Source organism: Phalacrocorax aristotelis, chromosome W, assembly GCF_949628215.1.
Source record: "Phalacrocorax aristotelis chromosome W, bGulAri2.1, whole genome shotgun sequence".
Classification (NCBI taxonomy): Eukaryota; Metazoa; Chordata; class Aves; order Suliformes; family Phalacrocoracidae; genus Phalacrocorax; species Phalacrocorax aristotelis.
The window spans coordinates 12,313,750-12,340,939 of NC_134310.1; the positions used below are offsets into that span (position 1 = coordinate 12,313,750).

General features: G+C 44.4%; 2 long non-coding RNA genes across 2 annotated transcripts; both read right to left on the minus strand.

Annotated features, from left to right (window-relative positions):
* Window positions 1-2,091: 2,091 nt before the first annotated feature.
* On the minus strand, window positions 2,092-25,056 carry LOC142049263 (uncharacterized). Its single transcript, XR_012657652.1, has 3 exons — window positions 24,973-25,056; window positions 3,036-3,213; window positions 2,092-2,367 (listed from the first exon to the last, which is right to left on the minus strand). It is a non-coding gene; the product is annotated as an uncharacterized LOC142049263 (long non-coding RNA).
* LOC142049264 (uncharacterized) lies at window positions 12,974-20,648 on the minus strand. Its single transcript, XR_012657653.1, has 2 exons — window positions 19,936-20,648; window positions 12,974-14,977 (listed from the first exon to the last, which is right to left on the minus strand). It is a non-coding gene; the product is annotated as an uncharacterized LOC142049264 (long non-coding RNA).
* Window positions 25,057-27,190: the final 2,134 nt, after the last annotated feature.

Below are 27,190 nucleotides of genomic sequence, written 5' to 3' on the forward strand. Positions count from 1 at the left end.
TGCAAGGAAAAAATGCCCGCATCTTTTTCATGACCAGGAGAGAGAAGCAGAGAAAGCTGTTGGGGTAATGGCAGAAATTGGGTTAGATCAAAGGAGACCAGAGGAATCTATTAAAGCTTCCCCAGCCAGTCCTTGGGTTCCAGTTAAGCTGGTGAATGAAACAAATGATTTTTTGACTGATAGAGGGGCCACCTATTCTGTGATAACTAGTTGCAAGGGACCTTTAAGTAAGACTAAAATAAGCATTGCTGGTGTTGCAGGAAAAAAACCCTTTAGGCCATTTTTGCATCCTATGGAGCTCACAATTTGGGATACTGAATTAACACATGAATGTCTCTATATGCCAGAACGTCCCTCACCATTACTTAGATGGGATTTACTCTGTAAAATAAATGCACAATTAACCTTCTCCGAAGAGTGTTATCCTGAAAAGCGGGTTCGTTTGCCCAGTGTGCAAAACGTCAAACTACACACAGAGCAGAGGTATTTTATTTAATTAATTTTTGCACAGATTGGTACTAGGTGGTAACTCCACAAAGCTAGCACACTGCAACAAGAAACTACAAGGCATTTATACAGTTAAATGTGTCAGTCACAGCTAATATTCACACGCCTCAGCTAATAACTGGTTAATTTCTTTCTTGCTTCGTACAGCTCACTTTTAATTTACCATGCATGCTCAGAGAGTAAGGGACTTACCCAAAGGGGGGGTGGTTCCTGGCCTACGGGCCTGATTTTAAGTATTATAATGAGGATAGTTCCCCTAATGGGAACTTAGTTTTAGTTCTTGTCAACATCCCAATTAGTTGTTCTCCTTGACTATACACTTCATCACACCATTCTAAGGTTCTCAGGGTCTTCTAAAGCAGGATGCTTTCTTTGATCAGTCTTTCAGCTCTCCTCAAGGATATACAACAAGTGCTCTCAGTTCCCGTCTCTGGGAGTCAAATTCTGTTTTGACAAGCTCACATAGTTCGTTGTTATGGCTTAGCGGAAAATTCAAAAATTTCAATTTTCTTCAGGATATCAAGAGGGCCCATGTGTCTGTGGTGCCAGAGACTGGAGTGAGTACAGGTGTGCAGCATAATATGTTTTCCTCTAAGAAAGAGCACATAGAAGTGGTTTCTTCACTTATCCATGTCTCATAGGAAGTATTTGGACATTTGGAATAGAGAATACACATTTGTCCCAGTGTATAGCAAAATGCACATATAAGGAATGAAATCCAGTAGGGTAAGAGTTTAACTCCTACAGTTTCAATTCTTTAATTTGCTTTTCTTTTCCTAAACTGTGTCCTCAGTCCTGAAAAATTTCAACTTCTCCTAGTAAGCACCTTGCAAATCATTATCTCTTTTATATTATGTTGTTAAATTATACAGCTGGTACATTATTTAAATTCTAACTTTTGACTCAGAAATTCATATTTCATATATGAAATTGTTGTGGTTTAGCCCCAGCCAGCAACTAAGCACCACACAGCTGCTCGCTCACTCCCCCTCCAGTGGGATGGAGGAGAGAATCAGAAGAGTAAAAGTGAGAAAACTCATGGGTTGCGATAAAGACAGTTCAATAGGGAAAGCAAAAGCTGCGCAAACAAGCAAAGCAAAACAAGGAATTAATTCATTACTTCCCATCGGCAGGCATGTGTTTAAAGCCATATCAAGGAAAGCAGGCCTATATCACACGTAACAGTTACTTGGGAAGACAAATGCCATCACTCTGAACGTGTCCCCCCCCCTTCCTCTTCCTCCAGCTTTATATGCTGAGCATGACATCATATGGTATGGAATATCCCTTTGGTCAGCTGGAGTCAGCTGTCCCAGCCATGTCCCCTCCCAACTCCTTGTGCACCTGGGAAGCTGAGAAAGACCTTCACTAGTGTAAGCACTACTTAGCAACAACTAAAACATCTCTCCATTATCAACACTCTTTTCAGCACAAATCCAAAACATAGCCCCATACTAGCTACTATGAAGAAATTTAACTCTATCCCAGACAAAACCAGGACAGTATCCACCCCTTATTCCATCCCATTTGTGTCATGCTCAGGTACCACACTATCCAATACAACCTCATTAACCACCCCCCCTCTTCCCATCCTTTGATAAAACACACAGATATCATTCCCTTAGTCTATGGACCACCCCTGTAAAATGTCTTTAAAATGTCCACAAATGTCCACAAAATGTCTACTGAGTTCATTCAGTCTGTGACTTTGGGCTCCATCTGGTATGGTAGTCATTCAGGGCAGGAGAGGTGGTGTGTTGCGTGGAGTTACTGGGCACCAAAGCCAGCTCAGTTCGGGTCACTGCTGCACTTGCACTGCTTCTTGTAAGGCTTGTCCTCCACTGGTTCAGGTGGTTCCTGCTATAGTAATTCCCATAACATGCAGCTCAAATCACAGATTACAACAATTTAAAGGTAGAACCATTACAATCTCCACCCCTGGTCCCTTTGGACCAGACCATAGGGTTTAAAATTGCAATGGCCTCCTCCCCTTGCCCTTGCTCTGGTTTGGACTTATCTATAGACTGCAGTCCCTTAGGGAAGTACCTGCTCCAAGTGGAGCCTAATCTATGAGCCACAGTCTTTCCAGAGAACCACCTGCTGCAGCATAGACTTATCCACAGCCACAGATGCTTTGAGGTGCACCTGTTCTAGAGTGGCCCTCTCCATGGGCCACAATGCCTTCAGAGATATATGTGCTCCAGCGTGGCCTTTACCCACAGCCACAGTCCCTTCAGAAGTGAACCTCCTCCAACATGGCCTTGCCCATGGCTGCAGTCCCTCCAGAAGTAAACCTGCTCTGTTGTGGGCTTATCCATGGCCACACACTTTGAGGTGCTCCAGCATGACCTCATGCACAGCTACTGATGATTCAAGGTGTACCTGCTGCAGCACGGACTTATCTACAGTCACAGACACTTTGAGGTGTACCTTCTCCAAGATGAATATATCCTTGGGCCACAGTTGCCTCAGAGGTAGACCTGCTGCAGCACAGACATAACCATGGCCACAGATGCTTTGAGATATACCTGCTCTGGCATGGGCTTATCCACAGTCACAGACAATTCAGGGTGTCCTGCTCCCACATGGACTCATCCCCAGGTCACAGTCCCTTTGACTCGAGTTCACACTGGAGTTCCAGCCTCTCCAGTACAGCAGCACAGAAACAGCAGCGATGTCCTGGCCATCTGCCAGCCCAGGCGCCTGCTGTTATCAAAATGTTCCCAAGCACAGCAGAGTAAGATGATAAACAGTACAGCAAGTATCAAAAGTAAAAAGAATCCACTAATGAGCACTAGACTTTAATAGACAGTAAGGTAAGCAAGCCCCATGGCAAGCACAGATGCCAGCTGATTAATAGATAAATAGCAATAACAGCTATAAATTCAATCTAGCTCATTCCAATCAAATCTGTCATTATCTCAAATCCTCTGAACCCCACTTTGGGCACCAAAAAGGACTGTCATGGTTTAGCACCAGTCAGCAACCAAGCACCACACAGCTGCTCGCTCACTCCCCCTCCAGTGAGATGGGGGAGAGAATCAGAAGAGTAAAAGTGAGAAAACTCATGGTTTGAGATAAAGACAGTTTAATAGGGAAAGCAAAAGCCATGCACGCAAGCAAAGCAAAACAAAGAATTCATTTGCTACTTCCCATGGGCAGGCAGGTGTTCAGCCATCTCCAGGAAAGCAGGGCTCCATCACGCATAATGGTTACTTGGGAAGAGAAACACCATCACTCCAAACATCCTCCCTTCCTTCTTCCCCCAGCTTTTACTGCTGAGCATGACATCATATGGTATGGAATATCCCTTTGGTCAGTGTAGGTCAGCTGGAGTCAGCTGTCCCAGCCATGTCCCCTCCCAACTCCTTGTGCACCTGGCAGCGCATGGGAAGCTGAGAAAGTCCTTGACCAGTGTAAGCACTACTTAGCAACAACTAAAACATCTCTCCATTACCAACACTCTTTTCAACACAAATCCAAAACATAGCCCCATACTAGCTACTATGAAGAAAATTAACTCTAATTCAGCCAAAACCAGGACAGAAATCTTCCATGTTTTCAAGTTTCTGTTACTATATGGTTTGCTAGCTTGTGTTTTTACCTTAGCTGAAGTTACTTCGTTTTCATGTTACTCATCCAAGTCAACCTTTTACCTGTTGCCAAGAAGCACATGAATGAAGGGGAGAAGAAAAGGTGCAAAAGCAGGATAAAATTCCCAGTTCTATGTAAGTATTCACAGGTCTTAGAAAAAATATACTGATGCAGCCTGAAAGAGCTCCTGATATCCCCCACTATTCTCTCCAGTGACTGGGGAAGAAGATAACAGGTACAAGTCTGTGCTTTTCTCTGGCTATACCCTGTATATGAAGTTACAAAGGAAGAGGAGGTGAGAAGCAATGGAGTTGGATATATATTTACCTTACTGTTATAATCACATTCTGCCTGTTTGGAGATACAAAATAAGCCTGGGAATCTACCCAGTTTTATTTCATTATTTTTTAAACAAAGGTTTATTGATTTTTCTATAGTATGCTAGAGTTGATTATACTGCTAGATTGATCTACTACAAAATATACAATTGAGTTCTTTTCCTTTCCATATCTGGGTATATGTAATTTAGCAATTTAGTACACAGTCTGTAAGATTATTTCTTTCCCCTTCCACCTTTCCTTTATCTCTTTCTATAGAAGATTGGACTGATTGATTGAAATATATCTACGTATGTGCATTCTGAATTTCATTTTGCAGTGCTTCATTTACACTTGACATGCATAGTTGAAGATGCTTGTTGGTTAACATATTTTGGAAAGATGGGACCTTTCCACATTTTAGGATAAGAGCTGTTATAGCATAACTGATTGCAACAATGAGGGGAATATTATTGCATTACAGCTAAATTCTGATTTGATGATATATGGCCTAAAGTTGACAATAAACTCCTTGCTCCAGCATGAAAATATTAATCATTCTCTAACAAAACTATGAAATTCTGACATGTACAAGTCTAATTGCAATAATGATCTCAAATTTGGGCTTTTTTTTTTTTCCATTAATCCTGCTAGCTTTGGTAAAACTATCTAATAGGACCATAGAACTCTGACATGAATAGGTCTAACTGTAATAACTCCAATAATGGGTATTTTCTTATTTTAATCCCACTAGCCTTCATTAAACTTTCTGTCAGGAGTTAAATATTTATAAAGTAAGACAGTGCAGTTTAACTTTCAGAAAAATCTTGATTTTATTGAAACAGGTTTTGACAGTGAGAACAAATAAAGCAACAAATTGAAGTGCTTGTTATTTCAACTCATTCATCTTTTTCATCTGTGCACATCAAATTCACTTTCCTAACATGGAAGTTCCAGCCTCTTATTGGCTGCATAGTCTTTGACAGCAAACTGTGATTTAATGTTCATCATAGTAAATCTGCAGGGGTAAGCAGAGAAACACACAACCTGTTGCCCTCAACAACTTCCTGAAGTGCCTTCTGGAAGTGATTGTGTACTGGTATTGAAGAGCATATGGACACCTCTGACAACACAACCGGAGAAACAGTACATGTAGAGTATCAAAAGTGAATACGGAGCTTTGGGGGAAGCAGTCAAGGGCATGGGGGCCCAGGTGGTGTTTTCCCCAGTCTTGCCAGTGAGGAGAAAGGGTGTGAGGAGGAGGACACTGATAATGCATGTCAATAATTGGCCACAGAACTGGTATTGGCAACAGGGTTTTGGGTTTTACGACCATGAGACCCTGTTTGCAGATCATCATCTGCTTGGGAGAGATGAGATCCACCTCACTAAGCAGGGTGAAGCTATTTTCACCAACGGGATAGCTGATCTGGTAAGGAGGATTTTAAACTAGGAATGATGGGGGAGGGAGAGCATTACCTGCAGCCCTGTGAGGGAATGATGCACAAGGTCAATGGGCAAAGGGCGTGGGATGATGTGACAGGAAGGGATCACAAAATCAAGAAAATAGGGCTTAAGCAGGGTCACCTCCAACACTTGCATGTAAGCAAGGAAGTGACATCATGGAGAAATCCCCCAAACCCTTTCTGGGAAATCAGCACGCTGGGGTGCCACTCTGAAGTGCCTATACACTAATGCACACAGTATGAGGAATAAACATGAGGAGTCTGAGATGTGCGTGCAGTTGCAGGGCTACAGTCTTCTAGGGATCATTGAGATATGGAGGGATGGCTTCCATGACCGGAGTGTTGCAGTGGAGGGATATTGGCTCTTTAGGAAGGACAGGCTCAGAAAACGAGGATGGGGAGTTGCCCTTTATGCAAGAGAGCAGCTGGAATGCATGGAGCCCTGCCTGGGGATGGATGAGGAGCCAACTGAGAGTTTATAGTTAGGATTAAAGAGCAGATGAATATGGGTGACAATATAGTGGGTGTCTGCTATATGGGCTTAATGAAAAAGAAGCTGTACAGATTCTTGAAAACATAAAGCAAGTCTGAGACCAGTATGTAGTTACTATAGACATTGTGTCTAAAAGATGTCTAGGCTCTAAAGTAGAATCTTTATTAATTTTGCTGGTATGTCAGAATAAAACTTACCTTTTGAGGATTAGACTTTAGGAAATCTGCAAACGCAACATATGCATTTTAAACTATCCACACAAATGCTGAATTAGACCTGTAAGTAATCGGATATATGTGCTGTAGGCAGCTTGTGCTTGCTGTCTGTATTCTCATTGACACATTTTTTTTGTAAATATGAAGTTTAATATGATACTTTTATAAAATATATGAACCAGTATTCTGGTTTCATCATTCTGAGGTCAGGAACCTTAAGCACAAGGATAGTGCCTATTTAATTTACCCCAGCCCATAACTGCATGCCATACTTTGGTTTCAGAAAAAAAAGAATTAATAGTGACACAGGTTAAAAGGGAGGATCTGGAATTCGATCCTTAAAACCCACCAATTTTCAGTTCATTTGATGGCAAAGTCCATTTTATCACTCTCATTAATCAGCTCTTACAAGTCTAATTGTAGTAATGACTATAGGATTTGTTGAGACCCCTCTTAAACTTGACAAGTATGGTTAACCAGGGCATGACACTTAACTAAAAGTGACCCTCAAATATGCAAAAGTCCCTTTAGCATCAACAGTTCTGCTTCTGTGTCAGTGATCATTTGGCCCTTTATTTTAGCATTACCTGAAGATTGTATTAATTAGGGACACTTTTTTCCAACAAGCTATATTCTTGTAGAGTTCTGTCACAGTGATAGACCTTCTATGACACTGGGTTGACCAAGTCTAACTGTCATTTAAATTTTTTTCATTTTAGGAACCTTTTTTAAGTTCAGAGAAAGTCAGTGTCTTTACAATTATAATCCATTTTCCAAAAGGCCCCTCTTAGTACATGACTTCCTAGTCATATATTTTGAAATTTTGTTTAAAGTGGAAATGAGTATTACAAGAGGAAATGCATACAGATTTATTTTAATCTATAATGTACAGTGTACAGTTTTGGACTAACTCCAGGATTACAATTCCTGATATTAGAAATACAGCTCAAGATAAGATAGAAAGACAGTTCTTAAAGCTGGAATTCTGCATGAGAAGGGAATCACATCATCTCTACTGTATCTTCATGTACCTTGGCAGAACAGCCATACTTCAGCACAGTATACCAAATTAACTCACACAAAATGATGCTGTAATCCAGGAAATGGGAATGCATCCAAAAAGATTTAGATAACCTTCTGGAAAGGAAGTAACAGGGAGGAAAACAGATAGGGTTCCATTATAAAGTTATGAAGTTATTAAAAATCATTATATGATGAAACATATTCAAATTACATCTTTCCCCTTCCCTTTGCATTCAGTCTTTTAATTTCTCCTAATCAACTCAGTGATTGTAACAGTTCAATTTGCTGAGATACTGAATTAGATCAAGCTGGTTCACTAATAATAGTTTTGAATCTTTTAATTCATTTTCTGCAGGACAGCAGCAAATAAAAGTATGCTGGGTAAAAATTAATTCGAAACACTCTTAGAAGTTTTCCACCTAGTTTGCTTTTTTGTTTCATAATTCTTAGAAATGTTAAATGCCTTAAAGGAGAAAGTTATTTCAGTTCAAAACAGAATATTGGCTCACCTACAGAAGGATTCAATCACAAAATCACAGAATCACAGGTTGGAAGGGACCTCAGGGATCATCTAGTCCAACCTTTCTGGGAAGAGCACAGTCTAAACAAGATGGCCCAGCACCCTGTCCAGATGACTCTTGAAGGTGTCCAATGTGGCCGAGTCAACCACTTCCCTGGGGAGATTATTCCAATGGTTAACTGTCCTCACTGTGAAAAATTTCCCTCTGGTGTCCAATCGGAATCTCCCCAAGAGCAACTTGTGTCCATTCCCCCTTGTCCTCTCCATGTGACTCCTTGTAAAAAGGGAGTCTCCATCTTCTTTGTAGCTACCCCTTAAGTACTGGTACATGGTGATGAGATTCCCTCTAAGCCTCCTTTTCTCAAGGCTGAACAAACTCAGTTCTCCCAGCCTATCCTCATATGGCAGGCTTCCCAGTCCTTTGATCATCTTGGTGGCCCTTCTCTGGACCCCTTCCAGCCTGTCCACATCCTTTTTGTATAGAGGGGACCAGAACTGTACACAGTACTCCAGGTGTGGCCTGACAAGCACTGAGTAGAGTGGGATGATGACTTCTTTCTCTCTGCTGGTGATGCCCTTTTTGATGCAACCCAGCATCCTGTTGGCCTTCTTGGCTGCAGCAGCACACTGTTTGCTCATGTTGAGCTTCCTGTCCACCAGGACCCCCAGATCCCTTTGCACAGAGCTGCTCTCCAGCCAGGTGGATCCCAGTCTGTGCTGCATTCCCAGATTATGTTTTCCCAGGTGCATGATCTTACACTTGTCCTTGTTGAACTTCTTAAGGTTCTTGCTGGCCCAGTCTTCCAGCCTATCCAGACCTTCCTGCAGAGCAGCTCTCCCTTCTGGAGTGTCTACTTCCCCACTCAACTTGGTGTCATCTGCAAACTTCATCAGGCTACACTTGATGCCGTTATCCAGATGACTTATGAAGATGTTTGATAACATTGGGCTCAATATTGATCCCTGGGGGACTCCACTAGTGACAGGTTGCCACTTGGAAAAGGAGCTATTTATCACCACCCTTTGGGTGCAGCCTGTCAGCCAGTTCCCCACCCACTGCACAGACGGCTTGTCTAGGCCATAATGCACTAATTTCTCCAAGAGGAGGCTGTGGGGGACCGTATCAAAGGCCTTGGAAAACTCCAGATAGACAATGTCTACCGCCTGCCCCATGTCAACCAAGCTCCAGGAAAGCTGCTGCTCCAGTTTCCAGTAAGCAATTCCCCAGATAGAGGAGTAGAAGCACTGATTTTCTTTCTGATCTTAACAGAGACACTTGTGATTCATATTTACAAGAAGTGAGTGATGAATACTATGATCAGGAATAGAGGGACCCTGCCTTCAGCCAGGTGGAGGAAAGGAATAACCAGGCTTACTGGACGGTGTGGATCCGATGGCCTGGCACATCCGACCCACAGGAGTATAAAGCTTTAGTGGACACCGGCACACAGTGCAACCTAACGCCATCAAACTACATAGGGGCAGAACCCATCAGCATTGCTGGAGTGACAGGGGGATCCCAAGAGCTAAATGTATTGGAGGCCGAAGTGTTCCTAACTGGGAATGAGTGGCAAAAGCACCCCATTGTGACTGGCCCCGAGGCTCCGTGCATCCTTGGCATAGACTACCTCAGGAGAGGGTATTTCAAGGACCCAAAAGGGTACAAGTGGGCTTTTGTTGTAGCTGCCTTGGAGACAGAAGAAATTAAACAGCTGTCTACCTTGCCTGGCCTCTCGAAGGACCCTTCTGTTGTGGGGTTGCTGAAGGTCAAAGAACAACAGGTGCCGATCGCCACCACAGCAGTGCACCGGTGGCAATATCGCACCAACTGAAACTCCATGATTCCCATCTGTTGTGATTTAGCCGGCAGCTCAGCCCCACACAGCCACTTGCTCACTCCCCCACTGGTGGGATGGGGGGAGAGTAACAGAAGGGTAAAGCTCATGGGGTGAGATAAGAACAGTTTAATAATTCAAATAAAACAACAACAACAGAAATGCAGTGGAAAGGAAAATGATGAGAGGTGCAAAACCCGGGTCAGGGAGGCAGGGGGGAGGGGGAATGAACCACCTTCCTGCCCACGTGGCAGAGCATGGGAAGCTGGAAAGGTCCCTGACTGCTACGGGCACTACAGTGAAGAGAATTAACTCTTTCTCAGCCAAAACCAGCACACCATCATAAGCTGATTCATCGACTGGAGAGGCAAGGAGCAATCAGTAAGACTTTCTCAACCTTTAACAGTCCATATGGCCAGTGCAGAAATCTAACGGAGAGTGAAAACTAACGGTAGACTATTGTGGCCTGAACGAAGTCACTCCGCCACTGAGCGCTGTGGTACCAGACATGCTAGAACTTCAATACAAACTGGAGTCCAAGGCAGCCAAGTGGTATGCCACAATTGATATCGCTAATGCATTTTTCTCAATCCCTCTGGCAGCAGAGTGCAGGTCACAGTTTGCTTTCATTTGGAGGGACGTCCAATATACTTGGACTGTCCCCAGGGGTATCCAGAATGCCCCAGGACTAGAAACACAGCCCTACCATTTGCCATGGACTGATCCAGAGTGTACTGGAACAGGGTGGAACTCCTCCAAAATACTGATAACACCATCGTGTGGGGCAACACAGCAGAAGAAGTTTTTGAGAAAGGGAAGGAAATAGTCCAAATCCTTCTGAAAGCTGGTTTTGCCATAAAACAAAGTAAAGCCAAGCGACCCACACAGGATATCCAGTCCTTAGGAATCAAATGGCAAGATGGACGTCGTCAGATTCCAATGGATGTGATCAACAAAATAGCAGCCATGTCTCCACCAACCAGCAAAAAGGAAACACAAGCTTTCTTGGGCATTGTGGGTTTTTGGAGAATGCATCTTCCAGATTACAGCCTGATCGTAAGCCCTCTCTATCAAGTGACCTGGAAGAAGAATGATTTCAAATGGGGCCCTGAGCAACGACAAGCCTTTGAACAGATTAAAAAGGAGACAGTTCATGCAGTAGCCTTTGACCCAGTCTGGGCAGGACAAGATGTAAAAGAGTGTGCTCTACACCACAGGTGGGGAGAATGGCCCTATCTGGAGCCTCTGGCAGAAAGCACATGGGGAGACCCAAGATCGACCCGTAGGGTTTTGAGTAGTGGATACAGTAGATTTGAGGTTTACTATACAGAATCACAGAATGATATGGGTTAGAAGGGACCTCTGGAGATCATCTTGTCCAACATCCCTCCTTGAGCAGGCACACCTAGAGCAGGGTTCACAGGACTGTGTCCAGGAAGGTTTTCAATGTTTCCAGGGAAGGAGACTCCACAACATCTCTGGGCAGACTGTTCCTCTGCTCTGTCACCCTCACAGTAAAGTTCTTTCACATGTTTAGGCTGAATTTCCTCTATTCCAAGCTGTGCCCAATGCCCCGTCATCGGGCACCACTGAGAAGAGTCTGGCCACCCTTCAGATATTTATAAATATTGATAAGATACCCCCTCAGGCTACTATTCTGTGGGCTGAACAAACCAGGTCTCAGTCTTTACTCATAAGAGAGATGCTCCACTCCCATGATCATCTTGGTGGCTCTCCACTGGCCTTGCTCAGGTGACTTGCTCCAACTGAAAAAGTGATATTGGCAGCATATGAGGGGATTTGACCTCCTTCAGAAGTGGTTGGTACTGAAGCACAGCTGCTCCTGGCACCCTGACTGCCATTGCTGGGCTGGATGTTCAAAGGGAAGGTCCTCTCTACACGCCATGCAACTGACGCTACATGGAGTAAATGGGTCACGCTGATCACCCAGCAGGCTCGGGTAGGAAACCCCAGTCACCCAGGAATCTTGAAAGTGATCATGGACTGGCCAGAAGGCAAAGATTTTGGATTATCACCAGAGGAGGAGGTGACACATGCTGAAGAAGCCCCACTGTATAACAAACTGCCAGAAAATAAGAAGCAATATGCCCTGTTCACTGATGGGTCCTGTTGCCTTGTGGGAAAGCATCGGAGATGGAAGGCTGCTGTATGGCATCCTATACGACAAGTCACAGAAACTGCTGAAGGAGAAGGTGAATCGAGCCAGTTTGCAGAGGTAAAGGCCATCCAGCTGGCCTTAGACATTGCTGAACGGGAGAAGTGGCCAGTCTCTATACTGACTCCTGGATGGTGACAAATGCCCTGTGGGGGTGGTAACAGCAGTGGAAGCAGAGCAACTGGCAGCGCAGAGGCAAACCCATCTGGGCTGCCACATTGTGGCAATGTAACCAAAGTGATGAAATTAATCAACCAGGGATGTTGTTATACTATGGGAACATGGAGTGTACGAATCAGTGTATCTGTTGATCTGTATTTTAGTCCCTAGGTAATCATTAATGTGACCAAAACAATAGACAATGTGCTTCTGTCAGAAAATGATTGACAAAATGTGGTTTCGTGTAGTGGACTGAGAAAACTGGCCAGGACTGCCAAGATTAAGAACCAAGTAGGTAAAAGGTAATTCCGGCAGGGGGAGATCGTCACCACCGACTCATGGACCACCGATCCAAGTACCACCACCTACTCAAAAGAGAACAATGGAAGAGGACAACTGAGCCTGTGCGGTAATTTACATATGGAACGAGCAAGTTTGTACCAGTCAGTAGAAAGGACAATAATGAATATGTATGAATATGTAAATATTTGATCTATAAATTGTATGGGAAAGGTGCGTAAGGTATGCACGTTAGGAGGAGTGATCCCACGTGCATCCAGCACCATGAATAAAGAATGCCTGCTCTTTAATACTAAATTGGTGTTAAAGAGTTTTTTCTGATTTTACCGCGTTGCGGCGAGTGAGGAAAGCAAGCAGCCAACTCAATGTGAGTGATAGAGCAAGCTTCAGCTTTATTTTTAAGTCACAGCGCTTTTATATGCTCTTGTAAACAAGCTTCAACAATTACTTAATACGGGTTGCGACACCTCCTTAACAAACAGTCTATTTCTGTACTTCGTGCCTAAATTCCTTGTTCTTGTTTATTGTTTGCTCTCAAGGCCGAGAGATATCCCTGCCTTTCTTGTTTGCTCTCAAGGCCGAGATATCCCTCGCCTTTCTTCCTCCTCCTGGTGACTTGCAGATTCTCTGTAATTTTCCATCAGCGGGTCTGATCTCTGTAATTTTCCATCAGCGGGTCTGACGCCGGGTCTGTAGTCAAGCTAATTCCATCGCATACCTATAATCCTCCAGCCCGCTTTCTATCTCAAACAACTTATCATGGGACCCACATGTGGATTCAAGCCTATAGTTTCCCACATTTCCCCCTTTTTCTTTTGTTCCTTGAGAAAGGAACACGGCACTCATACTTCTTTCCATCATTCGTTGCATACATTGCGATATACAAGGAACACACATTAATACAATGATAAACAGTATAAATATCATTAGTCCCATCTGCAAAATACTCTTGATCCAATTGCCAATGCTCCATCCATTAAACAAGCTGTTAAACCAATGCCATGGATCATCCTCCCTAAGTTCTGAGACCCTCCTTCTTAAGCTCTCAATACTTGCATGTATTGATTCCGAGTGATCTGATAGATTCATGCAACACATCCCTTCAAATTCAGCACACCCATGTCCTTGGGCTAAAAGCAAAAAATCTATGGCTGCGCGGTTTTGCAACGTAGCGTGTCTTACGGAGTCTACATCTAGTAATAAGTCAGATAATGCTTCTGATGTGGCATTTGTTTGCTTAGCTAGCCAACACCCTAGCTTGTTTAACGTCGTAAGGCTTTGAGCAACACCAACTCCAGGAGCCAAGAAGGAAGCAGCTATGATCTTTGCCGGATTCCAAAACTCAGCTGTAGAGTCACAGCTGTCCTCAAACTTATGAGTGCTCCTTTTGCTTCTCATCTTTCTATGATGTTGATAAATCATTGAAGTGTTAGGGGTAAGAAGTGTTAGGCGACCTATAGAGCAAGGCCCTCCCTTTATATGTGACGGGATGCCAGGCCAAGCCCGATCTCCACAAATTAAAAACAAACCTGCAGGTAGAGCAATAGGCATATTGCTAGAGCGTGATATATTTGCAGAGGTATAGTTACACCAAGCAGTGGCATTTTTATATACACTTAGGGTGGCATTCACAGGCCAAGAAAGAGACTGGTTTCGTCCCGTATAATTAAAGTATAAGCAAGCATCCATTGACAAAGAACCCAATAGCTCAAGCTCTTGTGGCTTGAGATTAGTTTGAGGGCGATGGACTGCCCAACCGTCCCAATTATTCACACAATTCTGGGGAGTATCACAAAGGCTCCCTAAGTGTGGTGTATTTTGTGGTATCACTAGCGTCCAATTATCAACCGGCACTCCAACCAAACAGGTGGAGAAGGGATTTCCTGGTGATGACAATGATAGGCAGATGGAATCTTGGCCTGTTAGATTTGCCAGGGTAACCCATACATTCTGTTTTGGCTGGGGCGGTATGTACATGCCCTCGGTGATTCTTATCACGATACTTACGATGACTAATGGGAGTACTATTGATTTGTCTAATCCAGTCAAGGGTGTGCAATTCATATCATCTAGAACCCTCTATTTCGCGGCCTGTGATGATTAAAACCTTATGTGTCTGTAATTGGTGATAGTAGCAACTGTCACACCACCCCCTAGCTCGATGGGTTCTTACCCACCCGCGCTGTTGACAGCTATGACACTCTCTTAGTACCCAGGATCGGCACTTATTACATTGGGGACATTCTATCTGTATCCTGGCTACCTCTACCGGTGTAGTCATACGTCTTCACTGTCTCCTGTCACTTCGCAGATTTCGTTCTTCTGTTCACTAGGCATAGCCTTTACCCATCTACTGGGTATCCACCTTGGACCTGTGGGGGTAAGCACACACATGTAACCGCGACCAAAATATTTGACTTCTATGGGCCCTTGCCATAGACCAGTGGAAGGGTCTTGATACTTCACCATTACTGCCTGTCTTGACTCTTTCCTATCGTCATTTCCATGCACCCACGCAGGAGGGTTATCGTGTTCTGCAAATATGCATAAGTGATTTAATACAAACAAAACTTTTGCAAGCTGTTCTTGTACATCTTTTACGTCTCGAAATTTGTTTAGATATTGTTTTAGAGTCTGGTGCGCCCTCTCAATTATTGCTTGCCCTGTGGGTGAATGTGGAATGCCCTTGAGATGGCGTACCCCCCATGCCTGTAAAAATTTCCTAACCTTCTGACTACAGTATGCTGACCCATTGTCTGTCTTAATCTGTGTTGGAGTTCCCATTACAGCAAAACAGACTGTTAAATGACATATAACATGGACGGCCTTTTCCCCTGACTGTGCTGTTGCCCATAAAAACTTGCTATAAGTATCGATAGTAACGTGAACATATTTTAGTTTCCCAAATTCTGACACATGCGTAATGTCCATTTGCCATATTTCCCTGGCCTGAAGGCCTCTGGGATTAACTCCTAGCCCTATGCCTGGTCCGTGATGGCTGCAGGTAGGGCAGGCTCGTACGATTCCCCTGGCTTCTTCCATGGTGACTTGAAATTGTTTCTTTAAACCTCTTGCGTTCTGGTGAAAGGTTTGGTGAGATTCTCGTGCTTTAGCGAATTCACTCACTGGCGCCGTAATGGCGACGAGCTTGTCAGCGCGATCATTTCCTTCCCCCAAGCCTTCTGTCCACTGATGGCTTCGTATGTGAATAATACAATATGGCAATGTTCGTTGTTTAATGGTGGATTGAAGCTGTCTTAGGAGTTCGAATAACTGTGGGTTTTGTACTTCTTTTATACGTGCATCTTCGATGTGGTTAACAATTCCAGCCACATAAAGAGAGTCAATTACCACGTTCAACGCTTTCGTCATCCAGCGAGAAAATGTCCATACTACAGCGGCTAGCTCCAACGTCTGTAAAGAGTCACATGGCTCGGCATGTATTAACTGATATTTCCATTGACCATCTTCATGCCGTGTCGCTGCTGCTCTCCTGGAACGTTTACCGGCATCCGTATAGACAGTCACTGCTTCTATTATGGGTACTGCTTTGCGTTTCGGCCTTTCCATCCAGCTGTTATTGCTGATCCATTTAAGAACAGGAGCTTTTATTGATTCTAGTTTGATTTCTATTGCTTCTGTTAATAAGCTTGATTGTAGCGCTGGGGAATTCCTCAGCCACCACTCCAGATCCTCTCGCTTTACTGGTAGGTAGATAGTATGTGGCTCTGCTCCTATTATTTGAAGGATACGAGACCGACCTTTTTTAATTATCTCCGCCAAATCTTCTGTCTTTTCTTGAATCGTTGTCTTCGGCTGTAGGCTTGTAAATATCCATTCCAACACCCTTATCTTCTCCCCCTTTTTCTTTTTGCACTGAGTAAGTGCACCCAAAATGTGAGTAGAACCATGGAGTATGGTGAGATCGATGGGGAGATCGGGGTCCAGCCAGTCTACTGCTCTTTGAACGATCTCGGAGCTAAGACATTGTATCATAGAGGTTTGTTCGGCAGTCGGTCGGACCGGCGCGGCAGGGTCGGTGCCCTTTAACATTGGGCGAAGAACTTCCAAGTCATCATTAGTGATTCCGGCTACTGGCCGTAGCCATTGTAGGTCTCCTAACAGCCGTTGAGCATCATTAAGGGTTTTGATTGCTGTGTGTAATGTAAGTTTCTGTGGACTTACTTGAGAGTCACTGATGCGCCATCCGAGGTATTTCCATACTGGTGAACGTTGAACCTTCTCTGCTGCTATTACTAGGTTGTGTAGCTGGAGCTGTTGCTGTAAATATAATTCTTGCTGTGCCGAGAAAGGTTGTTCTTGCGCAAACAAGATGTCATCCATGTAATGGTAAATTACAGTGTCCGGCCATTGCTGCCTCACGTTTTTTAATGCAGCATCTACGAAGAGTTGACACAGAGTAGGGCTATTCTTCATGCCTTGTGGCAATACTGTCCATTTGAAACGTAAGTCAGGACCCTCTCTGTTGATTGCTGGTAACGTAAATGCAAATCGCTGGGTATCCTGAGGATGCAGCTTTATAGTAAAAAAGCAATCCTTTAAGTCGATAATTAGTAAATGCCAACCAGCTGGTAACATGGCTGGATTTGGAAGGCCAGGCTGTAAAGCTCCCATTGCTTGCATTTGCTGATTTACTGCCCGTAGATCATGTAACAGCCTGTATTTCCCTGACTTTTTCTTGATAACAAAAATAGGGGTGTTCCAGGGGCTTGTCGACGGTCGGAGATGTCCTTGATCTAATTGTTCTTTTATTAATATGTGGGCTTGTTGTAGACTTTCCCGTTTGAGCGGCCACTGCCCGACCCATACTGGCTCTTCTGTGAGCCATGTCAGTGGGATTGGGAAAGTCCATGCGGCAGTGACCACACCCGAAAAGGGGCGCCAGCTGATGCAGGGGAGTCAGTGGTAAGTATCACGCCCAAATGATTCAGCACATCTCGCCCGATCAAAGCATGGACTCCTGCTGGCAATGGCATGACTGTGACGTATAAAGAGGCGACTCGGCCATCAATAGTTATTTTAACTCGTTGTTGGCTGCGTTGAACTGGTGCTGTGCCTCCTACCCCTGCTACTCCGTCGACCACATTCCTTAGTGGCCATTGAGGAGGCCACTGGTTTCGTGCAACAATGGTGATGTCAGCTCCTGTGTCTAGCAAGGCAGAAAGCCTTTGGCTCTCATTACCATGGGTAATCACTACACTGGCGAGGGATCTTTCATTCAGAGACAGAGTCAGGAAAGCAAGCCCCCCAGTGGATCCAAAGCCTTCTGTTCCTCTAGCGCTGGTACCATTCGATACTAACAGCTGTGCCAGCTGTTGTATCGGTACAAGTTGTGCAAGTCTGCTGCCTTTTGGTATATATATAGGGGGAAAGGCAGTCTGTGCCACAATACAAATTTCTCCTTCATAATCACAGTCTATAACTCCAGGCAGAACAAACAATCCTTGCAAGCCGCTTGATGACCGTCCAAATAATAATGCTCCACACGCTTGCCCATTGATTATCAATGGGCCCTTTATTCCTGTCCTGATCTTCTGTGGATGAGTGTCTATCAAGGTGACATCTACTGCTGTTGCCAAGTCCAAGCCGAGGCTTCCTCTGGTGGCGGGTTGCAAATTGGAAGCTGGCTGGAGTTGCTCGGCAGGACTGGTGGCGTGGTGACGGAGTGCTGGTAAGTCACTGGAGCCGCTATTGGTGTCTGCGCGCTGCGACCCCGGGCGCTCAGCTTCCCGTTTCCCGAGCGCCGACAGGCAGCTGTATTGTGGCTTTGAGCTTGGCAGTGTTTGCACCATAAGTTAGCTTCGCTGCACTGTCTCTTCATGTGTCCCGCTTTTCCGCAGCGAAAGCATCTAAAATTAGCTGGCCCTCTTTGGTTACTGTTAGGGTTTTTGGCTGGACCCAATGGGGCGAGAGCGGCACAAACTTGTTGCTGAACCTGTACCATTCCCTGCCCAACTTCCCTCAATGCCTCAACTAACATAGCTTGAGGACCGGTAGGTACTCGACTCATGCGCTCAAGCATCACCTCAATGCCTGCATCTAGGGGAAGTGTAATTAAAATACTTTTAGTAGCTTGGTTGGAGTTTTCCATAACACATTGACGCAGCAATGGGCCCTTCATAAAATCAGGTAAGTCGGTACAATCTAACGCTTCTGTAACTCGATCTACAAATGTGGCAAAAGGCTCTTCCCTCCCTTGCTTAATCGACATGTAAGAAGGGGTGATTGGTGCTGTTTTGACACGCTGTAAGGCGTCCCTTGCTAGCTTCATTGATTCTCTCAATACATCAGGGCCTATCTGCATTTGCATGTCTAGGGACGAGAAGGGTCCTATTCCCATAAGTTGCTCTACTATTACTCCTGCTAGCGGATCGTTTTGCTGGCGCTGGGTGTTTGCCGATCTATCACATAGGGTGTGCCAGTGAGCCTGCCATAAAAGCTGCTGCGACTGTGTCAGTATGAACTTCATAATGTTTTTAATATCCTCGGGACAAAGCAGCCCGCTTCCCCAAATGTAATTTAGCATCTGTCTGGTCGGCTCACTGTGTACACCCGATTCGCTGACAGTACTTCTCAGCTGGTTCAAGATTTTCCAATCAAGAGGATTATGGTGTGCTAATAAATTTTGATTGTTAGCAGGGTCCAGTTGATAGATGACAGGGAAAGCCTGAGCTAACAAGTCGGCGGTCTCTAGGTCCCCATTTTGTAATGCCTCTAACCCGATTTTCTGCCAGTCAACTTGGCTGCGCACACTAGGCACAGAACGGTGACTAGACGGCGTGCTCGGCTTATTTTCCTCCACCGGAGAAACTACATCACATAAATTTTCAATATCTTCACCTCCCTTACCCAAGCTTATTCCTTCTCCGCTAGTTTCTACAGATGTAGATCTACCAGGAGGGGGAGGAGGGGGGGGAGGAGGAATAAGGGGCCTTCGAGGTACGGTAACTGGGATCCCCGAGAAGGGAGGCGAGGGATTGCCTAAGCCAATTCCAATCTTTCCAGCATTGGGGTCACAGTTGTCTAGCCGATCAGAGGCGGCTGTTGCTAATCTTTTTTCAGCTTTATATTTTTTCATACAGTTAATCACTTCCCACCAAGGTTTCATTAGCTTTTTCGCTGTCTTATCGTCATCTATCACCAAGTCCCACAAACAATCACCATAAGCTCTCCACTCCTCTACTTCAAAAATCGACTCCGGTTCTTTAAAAAACCCTTTCGCTTTGCCCACTGCAACTAGCCCTGACAAGTCTTTTAACTGACTTACTCCCCACTTTTCTAAAAAGCGCTTTAATAATTCAAAAGCTACCTCGACCTCCATCGCCCGATGTGAGGATAAATCAGCGTCGTTTGTACGGCTCTCGCTCCCGGGTTAGCTTCAACTGCGGAAGGCGGATCCCCTCTTGAATTCCGAGGTTGGATCCAGGCCGGAGGGTCGGGACGTATCAGAAATGATGCATAAATCGACTCCTCTTTTGCCCCCTGGCCGCCGTCTGCCAGTGCGTCTCCGTCTCTCGCTGCCGTATCAGAAATAGTCCTTTTCAGGTCCCTGTTCGGGCGCCAATTGCGGCGAGCGAGGAAAGCAAGCAGCCAACTCAGTGTGAGTGATAGAGCAAGCTTCAGCTTTATTTTTAAGTCACAGCGCTTTTATATGCTCTTGTAAACAAGCTTCAACAATTACTTAATACGGATTGCGACACCTCCTTAACAAACAGTCTATTTCTGTACTTCGTGCCTAAATTCCTTGTTCTTGTTTATTGTTTGCTCTCAAGGCCGAGAGATATCCCTGCCTTTCTTGTTTGCTCTCAAGGCCGAGATATCCCTCGCCTTTCTTCCTCCTCCTGGTGACTTGCAGATTCTCTGTAATTTTCCATCAGCGGGTCTGATCTCTGTAATTTTCCATCAGCGGGTCTGACGCCGGGTCTGTAGTCAAGCTAATTCCATCGCATACCTATAATCCTCCAGCCCGCTTTCTATCTCAAACAACTTATCATGGGACCCACATGTGGATTCAAGCCTATAGTTTCCCACACCGCGTTTTTCGGTAACAGTTTTGCCACCCCAGATGGGACTCTGCTTTTGAATCCCGACAGATCCGCGGGATCGCGGGACCTCCAGCTGGCACCGAGGGATTCTCGGGGAGAGCTTCCGATCCCCCGACCGGAGAACATTGAGCAAGATCCCTGGATTGAGGTAAACAAGGCATTCTTTTAAGAAGAAACTTAGGTAGAATAATATGTGGGGTTAGCTTCCCACATAGGATAGGATAGTGGGTTAAAGTTCCACAGGCCTGCCCATAAGGCACGGCAAAAGCTACGCAGGGTTGGGGCCAAGAGGTACCTCGGTTGGTAAGTCTCTGCTAGGCGAAAGCCTGTGGAGCAGGGCCCAAGGGTAAGGGATATCTAGCAAGGGGCTAGAACCCCAGAAGGGGATTTCCAGGGAAAGGGAAATCCCAGAGGGAGCTCTAACGAGAATTGGAGTCCCTCTGACTAGTGCTTGTGATAGTGCACAGTCACAACCACTAGTCGATTGAGAAATGGGAGCATTTTCGAGTAAGATACCTGTCCCACATAAAAACACCTTTGGGATGTATTTTTTTAATGGAATTGGAGAAAAGTAGTTTAGGTCTGCTCATTGCTGCTCCTCACACAAGTGTTCAAACACAAATTGTAGAGACTTCCTTGCTTTCTTTCCCTCTTGCCTTCCTGGTCGACATTTCTATTATCCCAACTTGGAAATTCCTGAAGTATGCAAGTAGAACAGTATATGGAAGAAAAATAGTAAATGTCTCATAGGCCTTTGCAGGCCTCACTCAGTTAAGATACATTTGCAGCTAATAATCTTGACAGAATGGTTTAATTAGCAAAGGAGTGGATTATTTGTAAAAGGAAGGACTGTCTGAAGAGTTCCCATCACTTTTGTTATTTACTGCATCCTGCTTATCTGACACAGGTTAGTGAACAGGTTGTATAACCTAAAGGTATGTAAACTCTGTAACTGCCTCATTTGGGCAGAGTTCATATCAGAAGAGTCTGTCACTCTGCTGCTCGGTGTTGTCTCCTATAGCTATAGTAATAGATTGCTTCTGTTCTGACCTGATCTAAATTGTATTCTGGTTATTTCTGCCACAAGTATAGTTGAAAAAGAAACTTTTGGCACAAGATTACTTTCTCTTTCAGATATGGGGAATACCTCTTACCCTTCAACGCAAAGTCCAGTGGCAAACTGCAAACCTCCAGTGACCATGGGCTTAAACTAATGCAGGAGAATGTGCACTGAACTGCTGAGGTGTCACCACATTTTCTGGACTTCTAGGTCTGCTGCAGAAGTGGTAATGTGAAGCAGAAGAGTTGTAATACACCCTCAGAGGTAGTGCCAATAAATTCTTAAGCTGCTCCAGTAAGATTTGTGAGATCTGGTCAGGCCTCATAGGAAGTAATACGGAAGATAAAAACATAAGTAAAATAAAATCACTGCATTTGTACTAGAATCTTTTTTTAATGCATGGAAGCATTTTTACTGAGCTCAAATTTTATAAATATTGTTTTCAATACTAGTGGCAAATGCAAGTGAACCATATTGCTGTAATGGTGCAAAAGATTGTGTTCAGGTGACTAAACCACACATCTAGCTCTTGGAGCTCTAACTGCTGCCATGAATGACTACAATTAATAGTGGGTACAGAATGGGAGGTGGTTTTCAAACTCAAGCAGTTAATATTCCTGTCTCCATTATGCCAATTTGTGTTGCCAAAGTGGTTAATACATCTCTGCTCCTATGATGCTGTGCTTTGGATTTGTGACTATAACAGCCATAACACACCAGTGTTTTGGCTATTGCTGAACAGTGCTTGCACAGCATCAAAGCTTTCTCTGTTTCTCACTCTGCCCCCTGCAGGGAGTAGGTTGGGGTTGCGAAAGAAGTTGGGAGGGGGCACAGCTGGGACAGATGACCCAAATTGGCCAAAGGGATATTCCATACCATATAATGCATGGTCACCAATAAAAGCTGGGGGTAGAGGAAGAAGGGAGTCGGGGGTTTTTCCAAGGTAGCTGTTGTTTAGAGAGTGTCTGGGCATTGATCTGCTGGCGGGAGGTGGTGAGTGATTCCCTATGCATCAATTGGGGTTTTTCCCCTGTTGTGGTTTAGCCCAGTCAGCAACTAAATGCCACACAGGTGCTTGCTCACTCCACCCACCCTTGTAGGATGGGGGAGAGAATCGGAAGGGCCAAAGTAAGAAAACTTGCAGGTTGAGAAAAGAACAGTTTAATAATTAAAACAGTAATAACAATAATAATAATAGCAGTAATATAATTGAAAACAAAATAATGATAGAGAGAGAGTGAGATGAAACCTCAGGAGGAGGGAAAAAACCCAAACAACAAGGTATACAACCGTTCACCACCCAACGACTGACGCCGCCAGTCCCTGAGCTGTGATCGTTGCCCACCCCCGGCCAGCTTCCCCTGATTTAGATACTGGGCATGACATCACATGATACAGAATATCCCTTTGGACAGTTTGAATCCACTGTCTTAGCTGTGCCCCCTCCCCTCCCGGCTTATTGTGCACCTGGCAGAGCATGGGAAGCTAGAGAAGTCCTTGACGAGTATAAGCACTACCCAGCAACAACTAAAACATCAGTGTGTTATCAACATTATTTTCATACTAAGTCCAAAGCACAGCACTATACCAGCTACAGTGAAGAAAAATAGCTCTATCCCAGCTAAAACCATGACATCCCCCCCTTTTTGATCCAGTTGCTAAACTGTTTTTATCTTGACCCATGAGTTGTGTTACTTTTTCTCTTCTTATTCTCTCCACCATCCTACTGGGGGTGTTGTGGTTTAGCCCCAGTCAGCAAGAGAGCACCATGCAGCCGCTCGCTCACTCCCCCCACCCCAGTGGGATAAGGGAGAGAAATGGAAGAGCAAAAACAAGAAAACTCATGGGTTGAGATAAGAACAGTTTAATAATTAAAATTAAATAGTAATAGTAATAATAATGTTGTAAGGGCCCTCAGGCAAGAATGCACTCAAGTACCTAATCTTTGTAAGCAAGCATGATGGGGGACACCCTGGAGGGATGCAAACAACCTAGCAGCAGCAGGTGACAGTCAAAACCAAGACAAAAGGAACTAAGGACATCTCCATCTAGATAAGAGTCAGAAGACCAGCTGAAACCAACACACCTTGCAACACACTGTGACAAGATTACTCGATGGGCCAACTCATGACCATACGTGGAAGAAGGACTCAGCATTCATGGAAAGGACACAAAAAATACCCCTTCAACAAACTACTAGGGACCACCGGAGACCACCTGATACCTCTTCAGGGGCTCCTAAGGGACTTAAAACGCACGGGTAATTAAGATGCAAGTATTATATAATTAGTTCCAGGAAATAGAATGACTACGTATAACTATTCCAGGAAATCTAATGCATATGTATATTACTGAGCAATATAAGCTTTTTCTATTGTGACTTGCAGTATGCATGTTAGGGGGAATTATCCCCTGTGCATCCGGTGCTGTAAGAAAGAATGCCTGATTCTTAATACTACATTGGTGTTAAGGAGTTTTATTCTCAATTTTGGTGACAGTAATAACAATAATAATATAATGAAAAGGAAAATAAAGAGAGAGAGAGAGAGGCGAAACCTGGGGTGGTGGGGGAACCGAACAAACAACAAGTGATGCAACCACTGACCACCTACTGACTAACACTGCTCGTCCCCGAGATGCGATTGCTGCTTCCCCCGGCCAACTCCCCCAAGTTAATAAACCGGGTGTGTTGTCATATGATATGGAATATCCCCTTGGCGAGTTTGGATCAGCTATCTTGGCTGTGCACCCTCCCCTCCCGGATTCTCATGCACCTGGCAGAACATTGGAAGCTAGAAAAGTCCTTGACTAGTATAAGCACTATTTAGCAACAACTAAAATATCAGTGTTATCAATATTATCGTCATACTAAATCCAAAACAGAGAACTATATCACCTACAGTGAAGAAAATTTACTGTGTCCCAGCCAAAACCATGACAGGGTGGCACGGGTGAGTGAGCGAGCAGCTGTGTGGGTGCTTAGCTGCTGGCCAAGGTCACCCCAGTACAGTTTTGCTGTGGTTTAGACCCAGCTGGTAACTAAGCCCCACACAGCTGCTTGCTCACTCTCCCCCAGTGGGATGGGGGAGAGAATCAGAAGGGTAAAAGGGAGAAAACTCGTGGGTTGAGATAAAGACAGTTTAATAGGTAAAGCAAAACAGTAATAATAATAATAAAAAAATAATATGAAAAGAAGCAGAAGCTGCATGTGCAAGCAAAACAAAACAAGGAATTAATTCACTACTTCCTATGGGCAGGCAGGTGTTCAGCCATCTCCAGGAAAGCAGGGCTCCATCACACATAACGGTTACTTGGGAAGACAAACACCATCACTCCAAACGTCCTCCCCTTCCTCCAGCTTTGTATGCTGAGCATGATGTCATATGGTATGGAATATCCCGTTGGTCAGTTTGGATCAGCTGCCTTGGCTGTGCCTGCTCCTCTCCCACCTTTTTGTGCCTCTAGCAGAGCATGGGGAGCTGAAAAAAATCCTTGATTAGAATAGGTTGTACTTAGGGACACTTACCCGCTACATCAATGTGCCATCAGCACTATTTTCATACTAAATCCAAAACACAGCAATATACCAGCTACAGTGAAGAAAATTAATTCTATCCCAGTCAAAACCAGAACAAATTTAGAAATACAGCATTTTACAGTGCAGTAATACACCAGTTAATGTGTTAAATGGATACTTCTTTATCTCAGACTACTCTCCTGTTTTTCCCTTTCCTTCAGTGCTTTGCTAGGTATTTTCTAGGCAGGAAGAGTGGCTTATATCTGTCAAGACTATCAATGATGCCATCATCTCTGCTGGGCTGGCCTGTTGCTACTGTTTCAAGTGCAAAGTGTACATATCTTCCTATCATAGAATCACAGAATCATTGTGGTTGGAAAAGATATCTAGGATCATCAAGTCCAACCATCAACCCAACATCACCATGCCTCCTAAACCATGTCCTGAAGTGTCATGTCTACATGTTTTTTGAACACCTCCAGGGATGGTGACTCCACCACCTCTCTGGGGAGCTGTCATGGTTCAGCCTCAGTTGGCAACTAAACACGCAGCCACTCACTCACTCCCCCCACCCCGTGGGATGGGGAAGAGAATTGGACGAGCAAAAGAACTTGTGGGGTTGAGATAAGCACAGTTTAATGATTACAATAAAATAATAATAATAATGATATAATAATTATTATTATAGTAATGGCAATAATGATAATATAATAAAATGGAAAAGGAAAAAAAAAGTAAAAAAACACAGAAACACAAACAATACAGCCACTCACCACCCGCCAACTGACGCTGCCCGTCCCCGAGCCGTGATTGCTGCCTCCCTCCCCCGGCCAGCTCCTCCCAGTTAACATACTGGGCATGAAGTTACATGATATGGAATATGCCTTTAGCCAGTTTGAATCCACTCTCTTTAGCTGTGCCCTCTTCCCTCCTGGCTTCTTGTGCACCCAGCAGAGCATGGGAAGCTAGAAATGTCCTTGACTAGTGCAAGCACTACCCAGCAACAGCCCAAAACATCTGTGTGTTATCTCAACATTTTTTTCATGCTAAGTCCAAAGCACAGCACTATGCCAGCTAGAGTGAAGAAAATTAACTCTATCCCAGCTAAAACCATGACAGCAGCCTATTCCAATGCCTGACCACTCTTTCAATAAAGAAATTTTTCCCAATATCCAGTCTAAACCTCCCCTGACACAACCTGAGGACGTTTCCTCTTGTCCTGTCACTAGTAACTTGTGAGAAGAGACCAACCCCCACCTCACTACAACCTCCTTTCAGGTAGTTGTAGAGAGCGATGAGGTCTTCCCTCAGCCTCCTCTTCTCCAGACTAAACAATCTATAGATTTATCTGTCATCATTATAACTAGAAACAGGTTTTGACAAAATTTCTTAATACTTAATATAGATACTTTCAGACTTTAAGTTTGAATCTCAGTATAAGTACAAATGACAGTCTTTAGGGCTGCATTACATGCAGCTTCACCATGTGATTTATTCAGCATGCTATCAGTCACTTACTGAGGAGCTGTCGAGGGTAAGGTACCTCTCTGCCTTGGGTAAGGAAGGATCTCTGAGTCTCAGGTAAGGAATCTCAAACCTTAAGAGGTGTCCCTACTCAAGGGGAGAGTCACCTGGTGTGCAGTCCAGCTGCAATTCAGGGAGAGCTCAAATTGGGCCCATCCTGATGGTAATAATTAGAGAGTCAAGTAGCTGACTGCTAGTCAATAGTATAGAAAAAATAAATGTCTTCATTTTAGCCCTGCTATCTTCTTCTGTACTTTGGTTATTTTATATTTTTGTGGTTTGAAACCTCCTTTCTAAATATTTTTCTGAGGCACCATCACTCCCTTGCACATGACCCAGGAGCTTACCAGTTTGCAGGTTCACCACAGGGTGTGAGGCCTGTTGCTCCTTAGCCTGAACCAAAGTATGGCTAGAGGTC